The 9,578-nt window shown below is 46.7% G+C and overlaps 1 pseudogene; it reads right to left on the bottom strand.

Annotated features, from left to right (window-relative positions):
* Positions 1–255: 255 nt before the first annotated feature.
* Positions 256–8,087, bottom strand: LOC146862097 (uncharacterized; annotated as a pseudogene).
* Positions 8,088–9,578: the final 1,491 nt, after the last annotated feature.

The following is a 9,578-nucleotide window of genomic DNA, read 5'->3' on the forward strand; positions in this document are numbered from 1 at the left end:
GTGGAAATGAAAAATAAGTATACCCGCGATCTGCTGCTTTCTTACAAGACCACATATCCACCAGCCCAGTGATTTCAATACCTCAAAAAAACAGTGCTTTTCAGTGGTTACTCATTTTCGCGCCATAAAAAACAACTGAAACGCTGTTTTACCGGTGTTTATGAGACGCTTTGCTTTTATTATTGCTTGCTTTCTTAATTGGTGTATGGTATATAGACAGTCTATGTACAGTGTATATGAGCTTCAAATACATTTTTACAAGTCGAATTTATTGTAGTACACCATACAATATTTCTTCAGTGAATCTTTGGTCATTCACGCTCTCTCTTTCCTACCCATGTACACTTTTATTTGGGAAAAGGCCCTCTCGACATTGGCACTTGAGACTGGCAACGCCAAAACAGACAGTACACAGTTTGCCAACTCTGGCCACTGACGTAGCTTTCCATGCCAATACTGGTGCACCTCAAGGTTGACATTGTCAGGGCCAGGTTCTGAAACATATGAGTTGAACTGGGTCCACATGCCCTCAGAGGTGTTAAAGCGGTCAAAAATGAAGCTGTACTTCTCAAAGTCTGGAGAAAATCCCCCTTTACGGAAGGGATCTAACACTTGCGCAGAGTACCAAAGTGAGGCTTCATTGGCTTCAAACGCCATGGTTGGTGAAGGGACATTTCTATGCATCATAGCTAGGCATTTCTCATGCATTGTAAAATCAAATTTCCTGAATTGGTCCTCAACACTTCTTTGCTTACAAAGTGGCAAGCATTCTAACAGGGAACATGTTGCAATGCCAAAGTCAATAAAAGTGTCGCCTAGCCTACTCTCGAGGAGATGTTTGACATCTACACCAATTATGCTGAACACTTGGTAGACAAGGGTGTTTTCTGACTCAAGTTTTTTGATTATGTCCACTACAGCAGTCATGTTTTCCTGTAGAAATCTATGAATGCAGTACAATGTTTAGTTTTATCAGCTTTATTTCGGTCACTAGGACCATAAAAGAATTCAGAAAAAAAAATATGTCACACAAAATGAGTTAAAATCCATCATAAAGCAATTGATCTAAAATTGTCAGAAGTGTTCAGTCAACTGTGTTTAGTTTTATGCAGCGATTACGACTAAACCACATTGCTGTTAGAAATTTTGCAACTGCAAATACAATTGGGGCCGATAAGTCTGTTTTAAAAATCTAAAAGCTGGGAGATGCTGCCTAAAGCCAAGATTTTTGAGCAGTGGGACGAGCCAGTAGTTCCTTGCTCTTTGGTAAGCTGGACAAAAGAATATAATGTGCAAGTCAGTCTCTCGCGAATGAGCACAAGCTGGGCATTGCACTGTATGCTGGGAGTGTGTCTAGCTGTCCGTGTGCGCCCTGAGGGGGAGAGTACTATAGCGCCATTGCATATAGCGCTTCCTTGTGATTGATGGGCCGATATCATCAAAAGCGAGCTCCAGATGATATGAGTCTTTGAACCCCAGGAAGTATTCAGATAAGGACCCTGCCCGAACATTCTTGATTGAAACGCGTAGGTTGTGCTCATAGTAAGCCTTGGAGATAGATTTGCGTGAGATCCTACAGCATGCATTTCCTGGATCAAACCACAAATCTGGTCTTCCTAGTGACTTGCATGTTTGTTTGACATATCTTAACCATGGAACTTGTACGGCTTTTACAAGGCGCAGAATCTCTTGAAGCTCAACTCTATAGTTAAAAAGTTCCGGTGTGCTCCATATTTTGCGCCAAAAAGTTATGGGTTTAAGTCCCAGCACCTCTGTAATAGGTCTTAGGCCCAGATCTAGTCTTAGTGGGAGTAGTGGGGTACTAGATGGTAAAGCTGCCAATTGCCTTAGGAAGTTGTTCTCCGTGACCTGCAATTTCTGGGCGGCTGTATGCCCCCATATTTCACCCCCATATAGCACTGCCCCTCTTGCCTGGGTTTTATAGATTTGTAGGCGGGGACCAAATGGCTTATAGATCAATCCTTTTGTCATCCTAGATATGCCACCCATCATCTGAATCAGTTTCAAATTTGCCTTAGTTCGGTGTGAGTCCCAAGTCATAGACTGGTTACTTGTTACCCCCAGATATTCGAACGTGTAAACCCTCTCTAATCTGGAGGACCCTATCAAGGGACTCGGGCGTGTTAGGGAGGGCGGGTTGAAGATCATGTACTTGGTTTTAGAAGCATTGATCTCCAATCCACGCCTCACACAGAAATTCGCAAATCCGTCCAACACCCTTTGTATGCCCATGGGGGATTTGGAAAGCAGCAGGGTATCGTCTGCAAACATGATAGCAGGAACCCTGCTGCCAGCCAACCTGGGGGCATCGATGTTACTCAACCCATTGAGATGGCTAATGACCCCATTGACAAAGAGGCAGAAGAGGGTCGGTGCAAGCACACAGCCCTGTCTGACCCCCCTGTCAACGGGGAAACCATCCAAAAGAGTTCCTCCTCTGCCACACCTTACCCTGGCAAAATTTCCCTGATGTAATCTTTTCAGAATTATCAAGATATCAGCGGGAACCCCTAAGTCCGTCAAGAAGGCCCATAGTTTGTCCCTGGGCACTAGGTCGAAGGCCGCTCGCAAGTCTACGAACACCGTGTACAAGCTGCCGCCCTCGATTGAGACAGTCTTCCAATATAAGAGATTCAGACGGAAAATCTGGTCAGTAGTTGAGATGCCTCTTCTAAACCCTGCTTGATAGGGGCTCATGATTTTGCATTCTTCAATCCAATCTTGAAGGCGATTAAGCATTAGTCTACCGAAAATCTTTTGAGGAACATCGATGAGACTAATGGGTCTGTAGTTGGCTGGGAGCAGAGGCGAACCCTTTTTGTATATGGGGACAATCTCTGCGCCCAGCCAGGTGTCAGGCATCTCCATACCCCCCAAAACGGAGTTGAATAGGATCGTTAAAAAGGGTGCCCAGACATCCGGTTCTTGCTTAAACAGATCACCCGGCAGGCCATCCAGGCCTGGTGCCTTGCCTGATGCCAACCCGGCAATAACTGCTCGAACCTCCTTTGTTGCAAGTCGCACCACTTCCAAAGTATTGTTAGCCATCTGGGTGGGAGTAGTTGTTTCCCCTTCTGGTGACTTGTATAAAAACTGGAAATGATCTAGCCATACCCTAGCTGAAATGTTAGGCTCTGTTGCTGGGGCCAGCTCCTCGGAACCTGTGTTCACACAGCGCCAGAATTGGCGCGAATCCCCACATGCCAGGGAAATAGTAAGTTTTTCCCATTTTTGGTGCTCCCATTCGCTTTTAGCATTAATAATCAGAGACTTGTAAGCCGTTCTCCTGGCCCCAATTTCCACGCTTCCCTTGCCCGCCTTAATAGATGTCAGTAAATCAGTTTTTGCCTTACGGCATGCAGTATTGTACCAGGTGGGGCCGGCAGCACGTCCGTTAGCCCTTTTTGGTATAGTGGTAAGGATTTCGGACGCCGATTTGATAAGGTCTTTGTGGAGCTGCCCCAGTTGTTTATATGCACACTGGGTGGTACCGAGCACCATGAGTGCCTGGACCTTTTCAAGTATGGGAATTATCCGGGCATACAGCTTTGGTATCTTCCCTGGATTGGAAGCTAATTTCTCCCATTTCACTCTATGTCTGTTGTTCGTAAGGCCTAACCCCGCCTCAGATGCCACCCTCTGTTTCTCCATGGCCTCGAGACCAGGATGGTCATATTACAATTCCAATGCGTTATGGTCGCTGTCTTCCCTAGATGTCACCCGGAAGTCTTTGATGAGCGACCATGAGGTTAATGGGACCAGAATATAATCGAGTCTTGACTCCCTACCCACTCTGTTGTAGGTACATCTTGGGAGGATGTCAGATTTTGTCCTTCCATTGCAGGCCCAAAGACCATTTTTCAGGGTTAGGGATGTGATTTGTAGAACCAGAGGGGTCCAAGCTCCTGGGGCCGGGGCTTGCGATGGAGGTACAGACCACACCAGGTCCTCCTCCTGGGCCAAGCCATCCAGTGTGCCCGAGAGGGGCTCAAAGTGACAATTTAGATCGCCCCCAATTAAGAGAGGGATGCCCTCCGGGATTTCATCTAGGGCAAGTGCAAGCTCTTCAATGGTACGCGACTCTTGTGTAATGTTGGTTGGCCTGGAGTAAACATTTATCAGCAGAAGGCTGTTTGCGTTTGGCCATTCCAACAGTACAACTAAAATGTCCTCCTTATTTAGTGGGAGGACAGCGGCCCTACATCCCAGGTCGTTAGCCACCCAGATTGCCAGACCTCCCGAAGGACGCCCTCTGCCCCCCCATTTCGCTTGTGTGGAGAATGTAGCAAAGCCTGTACAGGTGACTTCCTCCCTCGCCCAAGTTTCTTGGAACAGGCATATATCTTTGTCCTGAATGAAGGAACTCCAGACCGGGCAGTTCACTTTGTTGCCCAAGCCCGCCACGTTCCAGGATAAAATTTTAAGAGAGGAACAATTAATTCTCTCTATTGGTAAGTTCGGGAGCGCAACCGTTCCAGGGTCCTTCCCTGCTGATAGGTTATTAGCTAGGCTGCCAGCTTGGACAGCCATCGCCTCAGTTATATTATGTGGAGGGGTAGAGGTCCTTGCACAAGTCTCTCCATTTATATATTTCTGGTCAAAATTATCCTTCTCCATGGGGATTGCTTGTCGTATTTTGGTTGTGAAATTCCTATTTTAGGCCAGGTCCTCCCCACCCCCGTCTTGTTTGGTCAATCCACCATATCTAGGCTGCTAAACCTATTATAGGTGGGAAAATGGTCATGTCGCAGAAATCTGGGAAGAGGGTGGTCGCCTCTTTCACTTGGGGCCCATTTACCTCCTCTCCTGCGTACTAGTTCCCACCCCTCCTCTACCTGCTCACGTCTAGGAGATGGATAAAAGAAAGATAGAGGAAGCGATTGGATAGAAGTCGCCTGTACATGGTGTGGCCAACTACATATGTGAGAAACAGTAAGGGGGTCCCTGAAGTTGATCAAGACGCAGTCTCCATGGATTAATTTCCTGGTATTACCTAACCATGAGACTCTCCTCACCATAAGCACCTCACTATGGATTCCTTCCGGGAGGGGCCTATTGGCAGAGAGCCAGTGGATTACCTTGTTTTTCAGGGCCTCCACTGGTTCTATAGTAGATGGTTTTAATTCTGGAATACCTGTTAGGATGACTGTGTACGGAATGGCCTCCGGTGGCAAGTTAATTGATCTGTGTTTTGTATCATTGCCATGAGCCCCCAATGCGGGTGCAGCTAACTTCTCTTGCGGGCTTACACTTACTACGCAAGTTGGGGCTTGGGAGTTTGTGGCTTCTAGAATTGATGGCATAAGCTGATGTGTTTGTGTAGGCTTAGATGGAGGGCGCCCTTCCTCCATTGGAGGCGCTGATGGGAGCGTCTTGCCACTGTGACTCAGCCTTCCACTTGGAAGTTGACTATCTTTTTTTGAGGCATCAGCTAATTGTGCGATTCCCTTTTGAATGTTCACTAAGCATGTTTCCATCTTTGCTAAACGGTCTTCTAGGGGGTTGAGTATTTCCCTCAGGAGAGTACGAATGCCCGAGAGGGTAAGATCCTCCTCCCCCGCTAAGACATTTAAGCTGGAAGATGTCTGGGCCAGGGTATAGGGGGATGGTGCCCTTTTTTTTGATAATTGATTTGACCCCTTACTGGCCGAACCATGTTGATTACCCTCACACATAGGATTATATTTTGGGATCTTGGGCTTTCGCCCTCCTGTGATTGGGGCCCTTCTTTTCCTTTTCGGAATAGCTCCTTCCCTCTCCCGCTGTGATGGCTGCGCTGTCTGGTGGGCCCTTTTAGTAGTTGCGTCCCTATTAGACGCACTTGCTTTGGCAATGATTGAAGGTGGAGGGGGCTTAAGTGATGGAAGAGGTAATATACTGAGGTCTACAGGGGCGGAGATGTCACAATCAATAGTGGGTGTATTGGGATTACATTGGTCAGAAAGGTCAAGCAAAGCATTTGTCCCCCCAGCATCTGTTGTTGTGTAATCAGGCGTTTGTTCTGGGGTAGTGGCATGTCTAAGGGGTCCCAAAGAGGACCTCCTAACCCAGTCAATTTCTTGCGAGATGCGCCTTTCTAGGGTAGTAATTTAATCAATAAGGAGTGACCCCGCCTTAGCAAAGTACGTGTCCAAAGTACCTTTTGCCGTCCCTGCGGCCAGTGTCGTTTTGCTCCTCGTTTCTCTTGAGGTCATGGTCCCGAGCTCGGATTCAAAGTTGAATGAGGAGTCCTAGGCCGAAAGGGATGGCCCAAGCCCTAACTCGCCCGTTCTCGAACGGCCTCAAACGGCCCGCTCTGTGCCCGGTCTTCGCCCTGTGCTATGTCCTGCGCGCGTTCCGCTAGCGCGTATGCACCGGGCGTTTTATATAGAGAAGCGAACAGGAGGAGGAGTGGGCGGGAAGAGGCCCCAGCTGCAGCGGTGATGGTAGCGCTGTGCAGGCTGGTCCTCGCAGTCCCACCGCCAAGTGGATCCGACAGAAAAGGCTCCCCAGGTCCGGCAGAGTCTGAGTTAGCCGGGTTTAGGCTCCAAAGTCACAGCAGTCGCAGTGGTCAGAATTGCAGCGAGCGGCACCCGCGAAGCGGGGGTCGCGAGTCTTTAAATGCGCTGGTGGGAGGAGTGGGCGGGAAGAGGCCCCAGCTGCAGCGGTGATGGTAGCGCTGTGCAGGCTGGTCCTCACAGTCCCACCGCCAAGTGGATCCGACAGAAAAGGCTCCCCAGGTCCGGCAGAGTCTGAGTTAGCCGGGTTTAGGCGCCAAAGTCACCGCAGTCGCAGTGGTCAGAATTGCAGCGAGCGGCGCTAAAAGTGTCGCCTAGCCTACTCTCGAGGAGATGTTTGACATCTACACCAATTATGCTGAACACTTGGTAGACAAGGGTGTTTTCTGACTCAAGTTTTTTGATTATATCCACTACAGCAGTCATGTTTTCCTGTAGAAATCTATGAATGCAGTACAATGTACTTTTCTTGACATCACTATCAATATGCACCCGCAGATCCTCACATTTCTTGCATTTTGCATCATCACTAAGCAAAAAATCAGTAAACGGTCGCCACATAGATAATATTGCATTCACGGCCTCTAGGACTGAGAACCACCGACTAAATGACACAGTTGGGATGACTCTTTCTTTGCTGCCACACAAAACACAAAATGAAAAATATTTGCGTTTTAGTTCCCGCGCATAACGAAACAGTGCACCTGAATGGACTACAAAATCAATAGCATTCTTCATTAGCTCAGAAGATTGTAGAGATGCTTTCAGCATACCATCTAGCAAGTGGCATGGATCTCTTACAGGGAAACACTTCAGCTCAGGTATTGCTTTTGACAGGTCATCACATAACTTTTTCATATACGTAGCTGAATCGCTGCAAATACAAACAATATCACTCCAATCTTTGTTAAACTTGGTAAAAACTCTCTGCAGCAGCATTCCAAGTGACACTGCATTCCATGTTTCCAGTACATCTAGATCTGCCATGATGGTACGTCTGTACCATCCATTTTTTGCATCACAAAATGTGATTAGCACTGCCACTGCTGGGTCGCCACGCATCTCTGGGGTTTCATCAAGGGTAACAGAGATCTTTACATCACCTTGGAGTAACTCTGAAATATGTTCAATATCTGCAAGGAACACCTCTGGTAGGTATTTGTCATACATTTGTGTTGCTTTTGGTAATGTTTTGCATGCTGGTACACGCTTGCGGAACAGATTCCCAATCGGTCCATCTGCTTGGTGTAAGCTGGTTCCAGATTGCACTAGGGCACGTACAAATTCATGTGCCACATCCATTTCTTCCTCACGTTTTCTTTTGAAGCGTGTCATTGTCTCAGCAAGTGACATCTGGCATAGGCTGTCGCTATTAGGTAGCTCTTTCAATTTCAAGTGGGTCTTGGTGACAAGATGTTCAGCAATTCGGCTTGCAGTCTTCCCAGTTACTATTGGGACAGTCACTCTGCAAAACCTGCAGATTAACATATTCTGCCCACACACTTCTTCAACCATGAAATCTTTGTTTTCCAGCACATAATCTTCTGCCGTCTTTATTCTGCGGGGCATGTTGTTCTGTGCAAACTAGGTCATAAAAAAAACACTTAGAAACCGGTTCTGTACTGTTGAAAAAATAATGATGACTCTAAACAGGCTGCCAACCAATTGGTGAAATTGAAGAACACATATTTGAGGCATAGCATAAGAATCCATTTTATCTTTAAAGCCTGATGACACCAAACAAAAAGTCTACCCAGCCACCCAAATGAGACTCTCAGTCCAATCTCACATGAAAAATTAGTTTCAACGATGGGCACAATGTAGCTCAGATTCCTCGCTCTGGGACTCTTTCCCTTGTCCTCTTGGCCTTGAATTGACTAAGAATTGGAAAGTCTTGAAAATGTGTTTGTTCCAATAGCTGACCTTGAAGCAAAACCTTCAGCCATCAGGGCTCTAGAAGGAACATTCACGAAAACTGGCAAATTGCAGTTTCTAAGTGCTTTTGATTTAAAACATTAAAAATCTGTAGCCTTGGTACCCTAAATGCTTTTTAACCATCATGCTTTAAAAAAAAAAAACGGTTCTGGATGTATGCAAATTAGCTAACCTCCAGCTTGCCTAAAAGTAATTAATACTTGGTGGTCGAAAGCCCTTAGGCCAATTTCACGCTTTATAAAATTCCAAAGAAATGCGATGTATATACAGATGCAGGTCAGGTAACCTATTGTCAGGATAATGTTCAGCTTAATGAAAGGGGAATGTTGAACCCATGTGTCCAGTATGAAACATTCATATACAGTTCAATAGTAATAAGGACCAGCGGCGTAAATATACTTACATAGCTCCCAGATGCGCAACTACAATCAAATTTCGGGGGGGGGGGGAGATTCTTCCAGCAATCGACAAAATAGAGATGCAGGGGCTCTAAAAAGGGGTGAAAAACAAGAAAGCCTCGTTAAGTAAAATGGTCTTTTACAGACCTGTGAAGTACTCAGGTGCGGCTGCAGTAAGACAGACGCCAGAACACAATAGCTCCTCTCCCCCCACGTGAGCCAGGCAAGGGGCCTGGTGTTGGTCTGGCCCTTTGGCCATTCACACCTCGGCTCCCCTTTCTCTTGTCTGTCTTCGCGCCTTGCACTCTGTGTTGCACTAAACAGTGGGACACTCAGTTACTTCTCAGAGAGAAGAGCCATATATATCTTAAATTATTCACATAGTGAAGACAGACAATTGATTCCGCTGTAAAGAACTAGCGGAAAGGAAGCAGAATGTCTCCCGAATCCCCCGAGGTCGGGGGTCTTCTTCCTTTACTCCTAACAACTGACCCACAAAATGCAGGAATGGCTTCCCTTGCCAGCCACCATTGCTGTTTTGTCATGGGCATGGTTCCCGATCTTGCTGGGGCAGTGAAAGTGAAGGACATAGAATGAGAGAGAGCACTGCACGTACTTATCACTTGCTTCTGGTCATGGCCTAATCATTCGGTCCCCTGCATACTTTACTGATGTAGACTTTAGAATGGGTAGACGTGAGCTGGGCGCATCTTTTATATGAACTCTA

The sequence above is a fragment of the Triturus cristatus genome, chromosome 2_2, assembly GCF_964204655.1.
Source record: "Triturus cristatus chromosome 2_2, aTriCri1.1, whole genome shotgun sequence".
Taxonomy (NCBI): Eukaryota; Metazoa; Chordata; class Amphibia; order Caudata; family Salamandridae; genus Triturus; species Triturus cristatus.